This window comes from Dermacentor andersoni, chromosome 1 (assembly GCF_023375885.2).
Source record: "Dermacentor andersoni chromosome 1, qqDerAnde1_hic_scaffold, whole genome shotgun sequence".
Taxonomy (NCBI): Eukaryota; Metazoa; Arthropoda; class Arachnida; order Ixodida; family Ixodidae; genus Dermacentor; species Dermacentor andersoni.
In genome coordinates, this window is record NC_092814.1 from 161,312,670 (window position 1) to 161,331,609 (window position 18,940).

At 51.1% G+C, this 18,940-nt stretch overlaps 1 protein-coding gene and 1 long non-coding RNA gene across 7 annotated transcripts in view; one reads left to right on the forward strand and one right to left on the reverse strand.

Moving 5' to 3' along the window:
• LOC129380789 (uncharacterized) overlaps nt 1-9,259 on the reverse strand; it is a 76,357-nt gene extending 67,098 nt beyond the window's left edge. Inside the window, exon 1 of the long non-coding RNA XR_008608966.2 lies at nt 8,523-9,259. This is a non-coding gene — a long non-coding RNA (uncharacterized lncRNA). The remainder of the gene's footprint in view (nt 1-8,522) is intronic.
• Nucleotides 1-18,940, forward strand: part of LOC126547124 (TOX high mobility group box family member 4-B-like) — a 764,451-nt gene that overhangs the window by 579,944 nt on the left and 165,567 nt on the right. For 2 of the 6 annotated variants that reach the window (XR_008608964.2, XM_055062672.2), the window contains exon 1: nt 12,075-12,402. The exons of 1 other annotated variant lie outside the window; for it this stretch is intronic. The gene's annotated coding sequence lies outside the window, so the exon portion shown is untranslated. Of the gene's footprint in view, nt 1-12,074; nt 12,403-18,940 lie in introns of those variants that run through there. 3 more of the 6 variants (XM_050194995.3, XM_050194996.3, XM_055062671.2) reach the window with 2 other exon arrangements.

The window sequence follows — 18,940 nt, forward strand, 5'->3', positions numbered from 1 at the left end:
TTTTGCGATGTTAGAATAAACAAGTTGTTCTGTTCCCAGTCGACTCATGCTTTGCCGGGACCTTCGGATGCTTCCAGTGCCCCAGACCGCCAGGCCAACGCTACCCTTGGGGCTTGCGACCCATTTGCAATAACGGGCGTCAGCACTGAGGTTCCAACAACTCGTGCCAGCGGTGCGATTACAACAGGTCTCAGGGCCTCAATGCTAACCGGCTTGTCCGGCTTGGGGATGAACGTGACCAGCGATGTGGTCCATTCTGATGGGAGTGGCAAGCCTTCCCATATCGAGTTAATAAGGTGGAGCAGCGACAAAAGAGCCTGGTCGGGGAGATTGGCTAGGAGCGACACTGTGATGCCATCCCGGCCGGGAGCCGTGCCCCGCCGCATTTTCGCCAGCGCCGCCCGCAAGTCGGGAAGCGTGTATGGAGCGTCGAGGTTGGAGTTGGGGGAACTAGAATATGTGTATTCCGGGCTCACGGGGTCGACCGTGCGACAAATGTATCGGTCGCAGAGATCCTTCGCGAGTTGATCCGTCGTGCCCTGATAGGCATGCAAGGCGCGACGGAGTTGACGCTGCGTTTCTGCACGGGTGGTGGAGGGGTCCAGAAGGCTCCCGAAGAGTCGCCACGTGCTCTTGGAGCTCATCTGGCCTGCTGCCTTCGTGCAGGTGTCGGTCCAATTTGAATCGGCAAGCTGCATAGAATATGCAGCCGCTTGTGTGGTGAGCGCCTCGATACGGGAGCGGAGTTTGCGGTTCAGCTTGTTTCGCCGCCAACGGCGTATGAGGCCGCGGCGAGCATCCCAGAGATGGAGGAGGTGTGGGTCGATAGCAGGAGTCACGTTAGAGGTGGCAAGGGTCTGTGTGTGCGCTCGTTGCGTGTGAAGGGCATAGGATGCCCACGCCGCGTATTCGTCTGAATCAGGGATCGGGGGGAAGGGTTGAGATCTGAACTTGGTCCAGTAGGTAAGGCGGGCCTGGCCCCAGTGTTGGCGCATTTTCTGTCGCGGTGTGAAAGCAATGCGGAGCAGAAAATGATCGCTACCGAGGGTTTCATCGAGATTCTCCCACGTAGCATCGCGGATGTTACGGGTGAGGGAGATGTCCGGGCAAGTGTCACGTGACACCGAATTACCGCAACGTGTGGGATGTACGGGATCAGTGAGCAGCGTGAGACTAAGCGAGGAGATGAGCTCCTTAAGCTGTCGGCCTCGGGTCTTTTCGTAGTGGTAGCCCCAGTGAAGGCTGGGGGCATTAAAGTCGCCGACTATCACCAGGGGTTCACGGGCCGCCGTACGCAAGGCCTGATGGAAGAGTTGCGCGAAGGAGACCCCCTATAGGTGAGGGGGGCAATACACGTTCAGAATATGGATCGAGGGTTGGCCCCTCCGCTGAGGGAGCACTGAGACCATGCAGTAGTCATACGGGAGGTCCAGATCGAGATAGATATGAACCGCCGTGTACATCTTATGCACGAGGTGGCAAGTGGTGGTGCCGCCTACGTAGGGGCAGTAGCCGGAAAGGGTTGGGGTTGAGCCAGATTCCTGGAGTGCCAAGACGGCCGGTTTAGAGTCAAGTGATCGGAGAAATAGGGAAAGGTGTGAGCGCTTTCGCCTGTTCCCGAAACCTCTGGAGTTCCATTGTACGATATCGAAGCGGGACGGCATATTTGAATGGGGTGTACGATTGGTAGCCATCATGAATGTCCTAGATTTTATATGTCATCCTCCATGCCCTGTTCGGTGCCTTGCGAGACAGGAAGGGGGATGGAAGCCGGGTTGCCCTGTGTCGAGGAACCGACACTACTTCGCGAGGTAGAGCGGGACCGTGATGTTTTGGATTTGAACTGAGTAATCGCCCAGGCCTGAATGACCTGCACTACCTCAGCTACAATGTGTTGAACGGAAAAAGTGGAGCTCTGGTGGAGGAGCAGATTGTCAAGGCGGGAGACGCGCTCCTCGAGCATCACAGTGTCGCTCCTCGAGGGTAAGTTGCCGAGTTTACGGACTGCAAGGATGGTACCTTGGGGCCAGTGAAGTTCTAGCTTTATCTTTTGAGGGGTCTCGGCAGGGTTGATGGTGATAACCCCCCTGCAAGTTTCCCCGGTAGGCTTGGCGTGACCTCGGACGGGTAGCAGCTGGTCCCCCACCGGCAGCTGGAAATCTCCGAGGAGTTGTTCAGCCTTAGGCAGCACGGTAGTGCTGCAGATGATGATGTTTTGGTCCCAGATCGGCCACACTTGCACTTGTGTGGTGGTCGGGTCACCGAGGTAAGCTCGGATTGCGTCGCCCAGACGATCAGCCGAGGAAAAGGTTCGGAGCTCGCAGGGAATGCGAGGCTTTAGGACCACGATGTAGTCGTCTCGGGAGAGGCGAGGCGTTTGACGCGGACGCCACTTGCGTTGCTTCGCCAACGGCGAAGAAATAGAGGTGCGCGCGGCGTCTGTGGGACGCCGCGCATGTGTGCCTTGCGCAGCTGCGGAATGACTGTCAGCTGCGGCATCTCGGTGCAAGGACGCGGGTTTGCATTTCGCTTGCTTGCGTTTCCAGATATTCACCATGTCTTCGAGGTATTCATTCTCCGATGGCATAAGTTGGTCGGCAGAGGAAGTCTCCATCCTAATCACTTGCAGTGAGGCAGGGTCGTAGCCCGTAACCGCAGTGGCTGCCACCATCGTCGGGCTGAAAGCCGCGACGAGGGGCGCTAGGCGTAATGAGACAAAGCCTAGCGAGGCGTCGTGGTAGCCGGGAGTGAAAACAGTCTCTAAAAGTGTCGAAAATTGGCCCACCTGGACGAGAGAGGTATCCGGGCAAAGCACAGAACTTGGCGATCACGATAAAATCGGTTGTGAGGGGGATGACGGTGATAGTGCGCAAAAATACGGGAAAATCCGCGGAGCCAGAGCGAAGAACATCCGACGCCGCCGAGCGCTCGCAGCGCCCCCTAAGCGAGCGACGGCGTCATGAACGTTGAGCCGTTGACAATGCTTGTGCTTCGCTTACGAGCTACGCAGCATTCTCCACGCTCACACGCTCCCGTGCACGTCGCGTTGTAAGTCATGATTTGGCATGTAACTGGGAAACTGAATAATGCTGCCACGATTAAAGGGTTTTGACTGTCAGCCAGGGCGCCAAGAAATTCCTCGTTCCGAAGCGCCTCCTCTGTTCACGCGCCAGCCCCAACGAGAGCTATACTCGGCCGGTGTCGTAGAATACAACACGACGGCGCACGCCATGCTATCGTAGTTGCTGCCACTGCGTACCAGCTCGAACTCTAATACGGAGCAAGCACGGCGGTCGTTCGCATGTAGACCGTGCCCCGCCAGCTCTCTGTCCTTTCCGTTGCGGTTAGCCACGGCGACGCCGACGAATCACATAACAACTCGACGGGCACGCCGGAACACTGTCTCTTGCGAAGCGTTTCTTTCCTTCGGCGAGCGTATATGAGATGTGGAAAACATTTTGCGCGCTTTAATACACCTGACGAGCGCCGCCATAGAGTGAAAAGTCTCTTATGACCACGTCATATGCATCGAATAAACACATGGAGGAAGGAAATTTTACGAACATCACCTGCGCCGATAGCCTTCTAGCGTGAACCCCTACCCCCCTTCCCCTATCATTTGGTTTTGTTCTTATTCTCCTCCGCTTGCGTCTGTCAGCACTCTCCGCCGATGTTTTGCAATGTGCATGACTGTGTTTAACGACAGACTCGTGAATGATAATTACTGAAACACTAACGAACTTCCCTTTATTTCCTGCGCCTTCTGCGAGGCACTGACGCACAGGGCTGGTATGGCGTCAAAGCTAACGACACTACGTCTGTGAAGAAGCAATGGCGAATACGTTGCAGCTGCTCGAGGTTCAGATTGACAGCTCCTTGATGTGAGTGCGTGTTCTCTGAAATTTCGTGCAGCATTGATCGAGAGACAAAATTCGGACATCACACAGAGGGAGAATGCGGACTGAAGAGAGCTGAGGAAGGCTATGATGGTGCTGTCTTAGTGATGACGTGCGCATTCTGGGATTGGCGCTGGGTCACACTGAGAGCTTGTGCTCGCAAACGTCATAAAGCTGAGAGATCTTATGGTGAGAATATAATGCAACTGCTAAAAATAAACTTTAAACGTTAAGATAATCACATTATGGATTTGTTCCATAAGTACGGCGCAGTTCATTCCCCAAAGGAAGCAGTCACACACGCGATCTTTTGGTGTTCCGAAAATTTGCATTATTGCTTATGTTGCCCTTACAATTAAATTAATTACTTCTTCCTATCTCCTCACGTGAAAATACTCATGCGTAAAAATAGTTTCCAAGATGTAGATACACTTTTTGAAGTCAAACGATGCTTGAACAGTGAAAATAACGTGTCTAAAGAAAATCGTCATCGCTAACTCATCCACTGCTGTAAAGTTCGCTATCCTGCATGACACAAGTGGTCCTTGCAAGTAACTCGCAATGGGTCCACAATATTGGTTTGTTGCCGTCGTCGTCGTCATCATCTATCGGATAACAATACTGGACCCGATGGTGCAAGAAGCCTCGTGCTTAATCTTGAACAGCGATACTGTAAGAAGCCTTCTTTTTTTTTTTTTCATTTTCAGTTTCGTATTTGGGGTGCTTGAAGGCACGTACCTGGGTACGAATCGCAGCAGTGTTGTGTAATGAAACTCTGCGTGGACACAGAACACGGTATAAAGGTAGTCCAGAATTCGCGAGCAAATATTTTCGGATTTTTCTAGTTTTTATCAGGACGTAAGTACCGAGCCTTCAGTCGACCCCACGAAAACTCTGCCGAGGGATGACGTTGGAATACCTGCTCTCGCCTACATAATTTAAGAATTTTTCATGCGGTAATAATGCGGCTAGCGCCTGCGGCGCCGCGCACATCTCTGCTCCTTTTTTCCTCGACGCGGACGACGTGCATCCGACACTTGTTGCTTCACCTTATGGCGGCTCGGTCGAAGTCCGGGCCTCGTCGCGCGAAGGGCGAAAGGAGGAGCGTGGCCGCCGGCCGCATCGGCTCCAGTGACCGAGAGAACGCGCCACTTTCTCGCCGGCGCTTCCGCCCGCGGAGCCGCGTTCCGGTTCAGGTAATGGGCCTGCCTGCCGAGAATTGTTTCAGCGCACCGGCGGCGCGCCCAGCGTGTCGCGCACGCGGGGAAAGGTCGCCTCGGCGCCAACTGTTACGTGGCCAGCGCGTGCTACCTCTCTTCCTTTGGGTTACGCCGCCTATTTCAGGCCGCGGCCACGTCTGCCTCAGCGCGCCACGCCGTCTGCGCGCGCCGCTGCCTGCATCGCCTCCCGACTGTCCGCTGTTTTCCGACGGCCCTCGCCGGTGGCGGGGCAGTGTTTATAGCAGAACGCTGCCGCTCTAACGCTGCGCGTTACCACACAGCAAGGTGTCAACAACACGCGCGGTTTACATGTATGTGTACATTTCTGTAGCCGCGCATGCCTGATAAACGGTAATTACGGTAGCGGTAAAGCCGCTTAGCATATCCCGCTATCGCTTACCGTTACCTCATCGGCCAGTTGCCAGCCGGGGCGGATCCATGGTGGCATCAAACATAAAAAAATGTTCAATGACGATTTAGGGATAAATGCTAGAGAAATACGTGAGCGCTACGTCGGACCTCTTTTACGTTCCTGATCCATGACTTAAACCACGTTCGCCACATTGCAAAGTGTTGTTCCGGAACTCGCTCGACACACGCCCTGCCTCTTCGAGGAGAGAAGTGCAGCTGACGGTGGTCCGTAGTTACGGAGCAGACCACGGACCGAACGATTTGGTTCAGGCTGGGAGGCGGGGGAGGGAGATAGTAATATTATCTCGGCGGGTGAGGGGAGGATCTTCCTGATTCCGACAAAAGTTACCAGCCTTTTCAATGCTAGTTAAACCACGACGCAACTCTATCGCTCAACTGATATACACCATACCCGTCAGGTGCAGTCTGTCCGTGCGCTGCTTGTATGAACTAGCATGTTTGCGCCCAACTGGGCCCGTGACAAAACAATATGACAAAAAAATCTGTAAAATATATCCGGTGCTGGGTGCAATCGAACTTGCGTCATATATATGCATTCTTGTCTGAATATATGTTCAGATACGCGCGTACTTCGTAGCGGCGGCGCTAGATGGTGCAGAGTCTCCAGAAGGAAGCGCGAGTGAGGAGCCCCGCTGCAGTGCACGTGTCATGCAGGACGCGTTTCGGCGGTGGCAGTACGTTGTGTCGCTACATTGCTTCTATGCTAATCGCATTAACGTCGACAGTCTTCCTGAGATGGTTTCTGCCAATTACTGTCTCGCGTCCTTTTTTCTGCGGACATTGCCATAATTGGCCTTTTTTGTTGTAGTTTCTCGTTCCACAGAGTGGGCCTGTTGGGAGTATGTCATGATCATAGGTAGCGGTACCCGCCCCCCTTTTTTGTTTCGGTTTAGCCGTTATTAATGAGTATACAACCGGTCACTCCCTGATCCCACGTGACTCTTGAACGAGCTACCGGTTGTTTTAAGGAAAGGGATGGCAAAGAAAGGATAGAATGCAGTGTGTGAACTATCTTTGGCTTTCGTGTGTTTTACTGGGCGTCTGTCCACAAGAAAATTCAAAGGCAGTTAGTCGGGGAGGCGCCCAGAAGTTAAAGCAAGTACCGTCGCTGCGTCGGACGCAATTGTTTTGCGTCTATGGTTCGTGCAAGACCTCGTGGAACAGCGTTGATTTAAAGTATGTTTCCTGGAAACGCTTCTGTAGCCACTATAAAATGTAGTATGCCTAAGATTGTCTGTCTTTTTTTACTTGTCTTTATGTTTGTTTCACCCAAAAGTTACAGCAATTATTCGCTGTTTTTTATGTGCGTGCGTTCGTGCGTGCGTACTCTTCCACCGGCCGTGTGTGCCAAGCTGAAATGACAGTAAGAAACTTATTGCTGCTTGTGCTTGCCTGCAACCCTTTCCATTTATTTGTCGTTGTCGCTTTTGTTGAAACAGCTGCAGCTGGCAGGTCTGGTCTTTCTTTCGTTACATTTGTGCAAGTGATGCTGTCGTGTGTTATAGGATTGGAACTTTTTGCTGGCATAAGTTGTGATATTTTTTTTTTTTAATCTGACAGAGTAGCGTTTGCATCAGCTGTCGCACCTGAGAAAGTAGATGCTCTGTCCGGTATCATGCTATGATGCATTTATAGACCACGCGGTCTATACTGAGCCACGAATGTACAAGTGGGATCGCAGATACAAGATCAGTGGGCTTCAGTGACTCCTCCGAATCTGAAATCATTTACGCATAAGGCTCTCGCCGTGCACACCACGACCTTCTTAAGGACAACGTCTTCTTGGCGATGTACTCGAGTTGGTCGTCCGCTACTGTACTGCCTGCTATGGCCTCCGAAATACACACGCACAGACGCCACCCGTCTCAGAGTCTGCGTTTGGCGCAATACCTTGCACAAATTGCTAAGCACCACAGCTGCGCTATACCGCAGTGGTTAGTGTGTTCGATTTTCAACTGCGAATTGCCGCATAGGAGCATGTGTGTTAGCTAGGGCGGCGTGTGGGGTGAGTTCCGTTTTCCTTGCCATATAACAAGGGTCAAACTGTGGGTGAGGAGGTGGCCTGATGACGACGGCGTAACTGGAACGAACCCCACTTTCGAGATTCTAACTCCTGCTGCAGGAAAAATCGCAAGTTGTTTACCCAAATTTAGGAATCTTATTACAGAAGCCCGAAAGTTATGATTTCGCCACTCCGCATGCGCAAGCCGCCAGAGGCGCTCGGGGATTAGCGCTGGGCGCGCGATATATTCGTGAAATAGCGGGCAGGGGGCCGAAACATGCCTCAAAAGCTTTGCGTCAACAAACAAGGTGACAATCCACTCAAGCAACGGCTCTATCTTTACACCAAATCCGACCGAATTCCTAAGCAACTCGCAGTGGTCGTAAGAACGAATGGGAACTACCGCCTTCTCTCATCTCACGCAAGGCGCAAAGATTGAAAGGCAAATTACCGCTGTTTTTAAGATCGGATTGTCTGTTCTAAAGCTCGTATAGACCTAAAACGAGAAGGTTTCGCCGTTGCTCTCGTGCGGATGGAAACAAATCCGCAATTTCAATATGCGAACATTATGCGAACATTTTGTCATTACACGGAATTGATATTAACTACGAAACGCGTATAAAACACGGTACTTCGTTAAAGATGCTCTTTAATAGCAGCCGGGCTGCAAGTACGAGACAAAAGTCCACAGTCGCCGTTTATACTTACAGACTCCTCGCTCCTGCGCATCCCGCAAACATCATTGGAACCAACCTTGGGGCCCATATTTTAAGGCTCGGTATAATAAGTTGATGATGATCTCTAGCTTATCATAAGAAACTGTCATCTGTGCGGCACCCAGAAGCCATATATGCCGTGCCTTTCTTTGTGGTTCTTTTTGTAAGCTTTAGATAATTTCGAAAAAAAAAAAAGAAAGTTCGCCCGCAGCATATAGAGCAGTGCGCGTGTACACCCGCGCTTCCACCAACTTACCTACCACATGAAAACACACGCGTGCGTTCATACCAGACAAGCAGTTCAAATGGCCTCGGTGGTTCCTTCTGTTGTTGCAACACTGAATTTTAAAACTCGTTTGCAAAGACCGTCTGCACTATATACGCTGGGGGCATAGCTGCACGTGGCTCCGATGTGTCTCGTTGCATCACACGTGGACGAGACGAAGGCCGTGCGGTCCGACAGCGTTGCTCTGCACAATACTCGCTGCGTCGCCCGCGGCATGTTGACAAGACCAGGAAGCCCACCGTCGCGGCGCTCGTGAGGAGCCGCGCGAGAAGAATGCCTTAATAATGCGCCGCCCCGGGGACGTGGCACGTCGCTCCTCCTCTTTCAGGTTCTTTTCTTTTATTTTTTTCTCCCGCTCTTCTTCAGCGAGGAGTTTTTTGGTTCCACGCCGTCGCTATCGGTGTTCTTGACCTCGTTGAGCACGTCGCTGTGTATACCGACAGCCGTTGCATCGACAGCCCTCCTGCTGAATGTGTTTTCCTATTTGCGCGCATTCTTGTCCCCTTTACGAAGCTAGAGCCGAGAATAAACGTTTACATAGTTTCAACACACGTCAGGCGCGCGTACGGGAACGGCCTACTTGCAGCCGCGGCGGCGCGAACGTCCGCTCGTTTCGTCGAACACTTGCGCACCGCGAGCGGCGCCGCGAGCACGCGTGCGCGCCCGCGGCGCCGGCGGAGCCCGCACCTGCGCGCGCGCGTTTGACTTGGCCGGCGTCAATGCGACCGAGGAGGCTGTCTCGCTTTAAGCGCCCTCCCTCCCTCCCCCTGCTTCATTATTTCAATTTTGGTTTCTTTCCTGCATTTTGTGGCAGCTGCACCTGAGCGACAACAGCGGGAGCGTTTTCTTTTCTCTCTTTTTCTTTCTTCATTTTTTATACTAGTGCGGCGGCGATGATGAAATACGAACAGCGGCGGCAGCAGCAACGAGAACGGCAAGAAAGACTCGCTGCTATCCCTGGGCCAGACATCTGTATATACGTCGAGCCAACAGCGACTCTCTTGAAAGGCAGATTTATTTACCGTGCCTCCTTGATATGCAACGAATGAGTTGCAAGTGCTGCTTCAGTAATTCCACTGTCAGCAACCTAGACGCTTGGTGATGCACCCACTGGGTGGGAACAACGACGCGATGCCGCATCCAGAGGGTATAGTGTCGCCTTCATAGAAAAGACTACGACTATTGATTTTTCCTTCTTCTTTTTTTCTTCTTCAGAACCGACGCAAAATGGGCGCAGAAGCAACGCATTTGAACATTTCCAGGGCTCCCTATTGTAACGCAGTTTGTCCAGGGTCAACGAGCATGGCGAGCCAGATGTGGCGCCGTCGCCTCACGTAAGCTCCATTACAGATTGCAACAGGGAGACTGAAATGTCAAGAAAAAAATTTTTTTTTTTTTTTGCGTGAAAATGATAAACAGCGAATGACCAGCCATAGGTGAGCGATTAAGGGGTAAAAAGTTAACGCGCCTGGAAGTGCAGCAAAGGAAATAAATGACTGACAACGCGAGTGTAGTTCGCGTTCCATTGAATCCTGCTCATTTTCTTAACCGTGAATCAGTGGATATGTAATTTGCGTTTCATATTTGACAGGAAGCCGGTAGGAGACCTACGCAGAAAGTGCTTATGTGTTCAATGACACTGAAGATTAACATTATATCAGTTTATACTAGTAGAGCTTTTTTTTTTTTGCGAAAAAGCTTTGTATTTTTTTTTCGCGGTATAGGAATACACATATATTTATTGGGCAAATATTTCTTAAAGTTCGTGCCGAAACCGCACAGCGCTGACGACATCATATGGCATCACGGATTCTGCTGTACCTTCACTGCCCTTTCTATACCGGAAAAGTTCCAGAATGTGTTTATGTTTATTCCTTGCTTACTTTAAAATACAGTGTATTCTGTTGTTATTGGCACATAATTACCTGTTCTTGAGCAGGCGCTGTCGAAATACATCGCATCGTATTGAGCCGGTGCGGGAATTTTCTGAAGATGGCGTCGCTACCTCTATTCCCTTTTGTCCTCACCTGTTGTTGCTCACCTACCTATTCAATATACGCTAGCCGTGTAATTTACCTGTCTGCCTTAGTCTATCTTATAGGTGTCCGTTTCAAAAACAGGTGCTTGGCGTGCATCTGCGTAGTTGTGTGTGTCAGCGAAATACGCGCTGAACTGTTTACACTGCGTCTGAGCACCTGCTCGAAAATGGAAAGAAGGCTGCAGCACCTGCTCTATTCAACCGCAAAACGTAGCCTTTGACACTACAACGTAAATAACGGGCCGGTGTTGAGCTGTAAGTCGAAGCCGGGTAGTCGGGCACGCCTGACGTAAAGCGCTTCAGACCTGTAGTTGAAATGTTAATAATTTTTTAAATTAATTACTTGACCATCGTAATTTATGTTCACCGCAGCAGACACGGGCAGCAATGGGCCAAATTTTCAACGGTGGTTTGCTTGTCCAATCTCGAGTTCAAGAAGCCGAAAAAAAACCTAGAGCACGTAGCACACGCTGTAAAAGCCAAACAACCGGCACGCGTACGATTGCTGGCGACTTTTAGCGGTGCTCGCATTGGCCGAACAGAGAGCGCAGTCGATTTCCAGTCGACATCATGGCGCTATACTGCCGCCGGAGTAGCGCTCCTGCCCGACCACTGGAAATCGGCGTAACCAGTGCGCATGCACGTGCTTTGACGGCGCGCGGTGTTCTACCGTCGTCTTTCAGCAGAACTGGTATTGACACGGCCATGCACCGCTATAGCAGCGCGCGTCGTTCGATATGTGCAACAGCACCCGCCGTGGAGACATGGGGATAGAGAAATGAGTCGGACGGAAACAAGGACAAAACTGAACGGCATCGTGCCTTGCGCTCATATTGATTGCGAGACGTTCGGAGAAAACAACATTTTGATATACGGATTCGTAATAAAAGCCCTTCTGAGAATGTCAGAATACTCTAACTCAGATAAATAGAAACGACAAACGCGAACGGTTGCACAAAGCGTACAAAGAGACGCAGCGACATAAAGTGGAAAACTACTTCTATTTCCCGCTCTCGCCCTTTCCCGTTTCATTGCTGCGCGGCCTCGGGCTCCTGTTATTCGTCTTCCCCTTCGTCTTTGTGTCCTCGCTCTTTCATCAAATAGTTATACGCGCAGATATTTCGAGCTAGGTACAGCCTGTGATATTCTATCTTTCAAGCAGTCTGGCATATAAATTTTTCTATACGTCCGCCCTCGCCCTCTGTCACCGGTGTTCCCTCTCTCTCTGCCGCCGCTAAAACGGAGTTTAAGGTCAATCTCCCTTCTGCTCGCTCTCCGTTCGCCTCCCGGTGAGCGGCGGCCTCCCCCGAGCAGGTGGGAATGGACCGGTCCCGTTCTCTCCCTCCGGAGAAGGAGGAGAACAGGCTCGGTCGAGGAGGTTTTGTTTCTCTTTCTTTTTGCGCCCCTCCTCCCTCCGCCCTCTTTCTCCTTTTTGACAATCTGCCGCCCTCCCTCGCTTATTTCTCCTCGGCCGAGTTGCCGAAGCGGTCGTCTGTTACTCGGTGCGTCCGCATCTCCGCTTTTGCGCCGCGCCGTTTGCACGCACCGGATTGGCGTCCCATTGACAAGCGGGCGCCGCTGTGGATCTGCCTTCGGCAAACTGTGATCGCTTGTTCATGACTCCAGCGACTGTGCATGACTCGGGATGAGACACCGTAGACAGTGACACCCGCTTCCGTGCTTTTTTCCCGCGTGCTCGTTGGAGCCGCACTTGCTATCATCGGAACCGGCGCGGTCTCGTCGTGTTCTACCCTCGCACCAGGGTCACCAACTTGGATTTGTGGCTAGCTCTTGGTGACTGATTGCTGCACGGTAAGTATCTGACTTAACTGTTATTCAAATGTTGTGTCTGTGTGCGTGTATGTCGTGTATGTGAGTGTAGCGTGCTTTGCTTTACTGCACATATACACGTAGTGAGTTTGGCCTATCTAGAATGGTCTCGTTTATGGTGACATGTACTTAGTCATGCGGGTCTGTATTCGCCGGCGTTCTCGCAGTCTTGCTAGCGACTAGTGATAAACATGCGCCTCTTTCGAACTCGGCCGTCGGCCTGACTCACTGCAACACTCCCGTGTGGGTAGGCGAGCACTCGTAGCGTAAAAGCAGTGCGACACGCTGTAACGCTTGCGATACCGCGTGTCGCACGCTGTTTTTTCTTGCCGTGCAATTTGTAAAAGCATGCTTCATCTATATGCTCGAATACCCACTTCAATTACGGGCTCACTAAGTTATGACGACGCTTTGGACCGTCGTACTCGTGCGGCCGCAATCGTCTCACGGTGTGGTCTTCGAGCAACGCCCTGAAGTTTTGCAATCAATGTAACCGCATTGGATGTACTTGGCCCGAAGCCACTTCCTTTGTAATTTATCCTCGTTTTATTTTTATTGTCCAGAATTTGCCCCACTTTGTGTGCTCGTGGCATGCTCAGTAAATGACGTTAACACTGTTCGCGGCACATCTCGTTTCTTCTACGTCTCTTAAGTGTGCAGAGGTACCGGTCGGCGCGCGTCGGGTATGCGGCGTGGGGCGAACCGACTGGCGGTGCCTCGGCGCATTTGACACACTTTGATGAAACTGGTGACCTCAATAGAGTTTACTAACATTGTTTCTCTTCTCTCGTTTTTCCTTCTCTCTCCCTTCCTCCCTCCGGATCGGGAAAACCTGCTAGCGGGGGCTTCAACTACTGACATCTTGACCGAATTCTCTTTTCCAAACGCTTCTTGTTAGCAGTGTATGCGCGTTTCTTGGTTGTCTGTGCTCCGTTTTTGGTTTCTATTACAGCCGTGGCTGGAGCTTTCTCGAAGTGTAGTGTAGTGTATACGTTCGTGGTCTGGGCGCGGAAATTACAATAATCTCGAAAGGCCGTCCACGTGGTTTTTCATTCTTATTCGCTGTAATTGTCAGTTACTGACTCGAATAGCAGATTATTTAGAAATTTGAAATGTATTTCTTGTTGCGAACGTTAGTCAGCCGTGAAGTAGACAGTCGGATGAAACATGCGACAGTTGTTGCGTGCCATAATTTGCTGATTGATGTCTATCCCGCCAAAAACTAGTAAGTGGTGGAATGTTGATGCTTCACGGTCTTCGTGGAATTACTGCCCGTATTGCATTTCCTTTAGTTCATTCCGCGGAGCCGAGACTGCAAGTTGCAAGCGGCGACCATAGACGAAATATCCAATCGGCGCGACGCAGCCGGTGACGTCGCTAGACACCGAGGTCCGTTAACTTCTTCGCGTGAAACCGGTTGCTGGAAAGCTCCGCGTTCTTTCCCTCCATTTCAGAGACAGGCAGGCTTTATTATATTCCCGAGCGAGGTCTTTTTTCTAGGGACGGCGCGTCGGCCATTAGCGTGACGTTGCATCAGGTGGCGTCCGTTTCCCACTTCTTGCCATGCCATTTACATATGCAGGAGAAACCGCATTGCCCTCTTCCTGTTGCTGAGTGGTTTGCATGCTGCGAGCTGTGTTGACCCTCCTTAACGATTGGGCTTACCTTGAAGCCTCGCACAATAAATGTTTGTAATTGAACCATGTAATACCGAATCATCGTACGCCAACGTCTCTACTATGCACCTCGAGTTGGGGCATGCGATCTAATATTTACTCCTTTTCTTGTAGTAAACAGCCACCGCAGCAGCAGCTACGCGTTCAACGGAGTACACAAGCGCTCTATCATTTTTGCAGCCAATAGTTTCACAAATTGCGCATTAAAAAAAAAAGAAAAATGTCGCAGCAGACTTTCCCCAAATCACTTGCTCGGTATTTGATTGTTCTTTTCTTTCGTTATGCACAGAAATTATATGTTTGGCGTTATCATATTTTTATATTCGAATTTGTGTCTGCACTCAGACAGCCACGCTCTAGTGTTAAAGCGAATCAGCATCCTCGCACCTAGAGTACGTTCCAGTCAGCTCGATTCTACCGCAATTTGGGGGCTCACTGTTCAGTACAACAAAGGCGCAGCCGATGTTGCAAACACCGGCGGAGATTATGAGTACTAGCGCTTCGTGGCAAGCAAACGCTTCATTGTGAAACCATGTCAACTAATAATAATAATAATAATACTTTTATTTCCAACAACTAGCGTACGTGTTTGCGTGTCGTCTGCGCAAACGAAAGCAGCAAATTTCGCACCTGAAGCTCGCGTCTCCAGTAGATCGACCCGAAGGAGGCCCGTGAGGAACCGCTTTGTTTAAATAATAGCAGGATACTCGAATAGAGGGAGGCCGAGTCGGCTGGTTACTTATACTGTTTCCTTGTGCCAGCTGCACGGGGACGTGTTCGCTGCTTTGCGAAAACAGGGGACTTCCTTGTATCCTATACGCGGAAAGTGTCTGGAGGCTCAGCGAATGTTGTTTTATGTTGTTGGTATTGGCGTTCCAAGTATTCCAGCTCAGTTATAAAGGGCGTGCGCACAAGTCTTACCTTCTTGCTTTTCGTAGCCAACGCGCGCGGTCTGCGACTTCCCCCTTGTAGCAGCAGCTAACGGGATAGCAAAGCGGACAGCCATCCAGTATTGATTTTGCCACCATCGCGCGGTGTTTGAAAACCGACAGTCTGTGTGTAAGTGCCGAGAAAAGCAAAGTAGGGAGAGGGAGGCAGGAACAAAGAAGGGGCAGCCGTATTGTACGCAAACGTATGTAGCATGGCGGCCGCCCAAATGCATTCAGCGTAAAAGGCTACGTTTGTCCACAGAACACGTTCCTTTGGATGGGCGTCGGTGATATCTGGCCGTCACCGCATGCAGGTTTCGCCCATCGAAAGGAGTTTGTTCGCCAGCGGAAGTCGCGAGCGCAACATGCTGCAACTTGTTGGCGCGGAAAGTGACAGCGAGCGGGGCTGACTGCGGCTGCCGACTTTTTGGCAGGTGAAAACCCGCGTAACTGGCCGAGGCCTCCGAACCGTCGTCGGGCAGGTTGAAACAAAAGACGGGCGGATGGATTGTCCTTTCCTTCGCTCGACGCTGTGGCCTGGTCCAGTTTCTGTGCCATTGCGTCCGTCATTGTTCCCTCGAGGAACAAAGGCCGCACAAAAGTAGGGCGTGCCTCCAAGTTCTCGTTTGTGCAGCCCCTCTAGGTGTCTTGCTTTGAGGCGGCGCCTTTTGTCATCCGCGCCACCTTTCGCACACGCCTTGCTGTGCCCAAACTGATCGCGACATAGCACTGTGCAACTGAACCAATTTCCATTTATCATAAACATCCTTTCACAGTTCTTTCGCAGTGCATAGCCAAAAAAATGTGTTGTCTGAACCACAGGGCCGTTCACGCCGAAACCCCTTAGGCTGCCCGACTATCTATCGCCTGTGCTGAGCTCGCCCTCGCTTCTCCTGCAATGATGGCGTGGGTATGCAACTTGGCTCCCGGATACTGGTGTCACCTAGTAGACAGCTTTAGAATAGCGTTTGCAACCAAACGTAAGCGCATTACATACGTAAAGAAATAGCGTCGTCCTTACTGCGCATGCTCCGAACGTTATTGGGTTTCTGTGGTTTACGTGCGCTGTGATAACACGTTGTTTTGCGAGTTTAACGTTCGTAATCGTTACGGACGCTAAGAAATAGCGTTGTCTAACATGGCGGCGCCCATGGCTCTCGCTTCAGCGTGAACTCTCATGATGGCTACGCTCTCATTCGCGTTGATCGCCAGTAACCATTGTAATGAGCTTTCGCTTTCTCTAAACTCAAATGAGAGGTTAGTTATGAGCGCATAGCGCATCCATTTTCCGAGATCGTTCTGCGAGTCTGGCGCCCGTAGGCTTAACGAGACGCGTCCGCATAGCTACTGCAGGATGGTTGCTAATGGATCGTCTTGGCTTGTATACGCTTGGCACGCGGCACCAGACGGCGCCCTGTTTTATAACGTCTTCTTTACGTTTGCGTTTCCGTATGGTCAACTATAGGACTTTAAAGGACGCGCACCGTAACGTCCCGCAAATGTGCTGACGTTTAACTACGTAAGGCGTCAAACGCTATTCTAAAGTTGTCTAGTAACCGCATGCCTTGGCGCCGTGGTGTAAATGTTAGTTCCCTATTGACAGTCTGTTTTTGCTCAGCGAGTTAGTCGAAGTTCACCACCAATGGTTTGCCGAGGACGTGTTCGCGCGCCATCCACTATCACTCTGCAATCCTGAGAAAGTGACATTATGTTGGCATTGTGAAAACCACGGTCTTTGTTGAGTCCCTTTCTGCCGGTCGCGTTTTGGCAGATTTCGGCGCTTGGCGCCACTGCCAATGGGCGAAGCCGCATCCGAGGCTTCCGCGCTTGTGCTGTGGCACCGATACCGTACTGGTACTGGGCTTTCGATGTTCTATTCTGAACACTGTCAAATTCCGCCGTATATTCCGTTGAGCCATCGTTATTGAAATAAAAAGATTTCACCACCAAATTGTCCAGTTGGGCAGCGGCGGCTTTTTGAGCCAGTTCGAGAGTCCGGCAGCGGCGCACTGGGCCAACCAGGTGGTGGCGTTTGGCGATGTCCAGAATGGCACCCACAGTTGATCTTAAGGTCCCTGCGCAGCGATTTTACTTCACTACGAAGCTTCATGTTCATGAAAGGTGCTGTCTTACGAGCATGGCCTCGAGTGGGTGGGTAAACGCCTCGTGTTGCTAGAAAAGGGAAGAAAAACACAAGTTGAATAAAACTTTCGCATGCTGTTGGCGGCAATATCTTAATATCCCCTAAACCGCGTTTCGTCAAATACACAGTTCTTGACCGGCGGCTTTAAGACACTGCACGAGTGAAATGCTTCTGCTAGATTCCACCCTATGCGAGTTGTTTTTTTTTTCTTTTTTTTCCTTCATTTTTTAGCACCCTCGCGATGCGTCAGGCTGTAATGTTTGATCGAAATAGACGTTACCCTTCCATACAGCGCGTACGGAATCTTATCACGCCCTCTCAAGAAAAATGCCGAAACCCGTTTATCGGCCTCCGTTTATCGGACGTGCGTGTTGCATTAACGTGTGGTAAAAAAAAAAATGTTGGGCGAAGACCTCGTTTGCTCTGTACGTGGGCCCTTTATTCGCCTTAGTTCCAGCGCGATAGACGGTTATGTGAAACAGTAAGCCTCCGTGCGCGACAAGAACGCAGATTGAAATCCTTGATGTAGCCCCCGGGTCTCGCATTGCAAAGGTAACACTTAGCAGGGCACTGACGTAGCCCCTTCGCCGTACGTCAACATGACGCGTAGCACTAGTGCACGAAATCATTGGTGCAGTGCCTGCATCAGGCAGGGTTCCATGCATTGACTTGACTCATCTTGCTATTTTTTATACGCCTTGTGGCGAATGAAAAGAGAGAGAGAGAGAAAAAAGGGCGGGGGGCAACGTGGAGCGCGGTAACAGTTTTAACAGTTGTACGATTTCGCAATACGTCTTGCCTAGACCGGTTGCTGGGAGCCGCGGCGCGTGTGGCGACATCTTGTGAAGCCTTGTTTAACCAGAGCACGGCCGAGCTAGATTGCAGAGAGTACGATTCTTTTTGTAGCACGTACTGCGTTTGCGATATGCCGAGCTGTAGCTTTATTCTCTGTGCACACTGAAAACTGTTTTCGCCAAGGGCTGCGTTCTGGACCAGACGCTAGAGACTTATTCGAGGACATTTTCCGCGACAGAAGTAGCAGAAATGCCGAATGTGTAGATAATATCAGAGTTAGTGGAAATGGCCTTAGGCCTGTGGACGTGTCCCCAAGGCCCGCCCTTGATTACTGCTATCCACCACCTTTGCTTTCCTACATCAATCTACGCACCGTGCAATGCGTGTGCCACTCCCGCAGTAAGAATGACTTTGACTCATTTAAATGTGAAAATAAAATAATATTGCCACATTCGACGATTACAATTCATTTTGTCTTCACTACCTGCACACCGCGAAAGGAAATATTGCCGCCTATCGATAAAGCGTGCGCGTTCACGCTGTTTCCCGGCTCGTACGAAACCACAGTGTTTCTCTTGTGTCACCGCTGCATGCAAGGCTTTTGCGGTGTCAGAAGCGTCGTGGACGTCGACTGATACGAGGCTTGGGTGTACGTTTATCGACAAAAAGGTATCTTTTTATGGCTATATGACGCGACGATTGGCAGTTCTCGCCAAGTGTTCCTGCACATGGCTGCCGCACCGCATTGGCACTGGTCACACCGATGTGTTATTTTTATTGCGATTGCAATTATGTGGTCACTCCAGGCCCATGTCTGGCGTCGCCGTGAGCTTCAGTATAAAGTCCAAGGGCGATAAAATCATCGCCGCGCGCCGTATGCTGTATGTGCTAGTGGAAGCTTGCGAGGGTGAACCAGCGATCGCGGCTGAATCTCGCGCACGTAAGGGAAGGAAGCGCACCGTGTTCCGTCGCGCGCA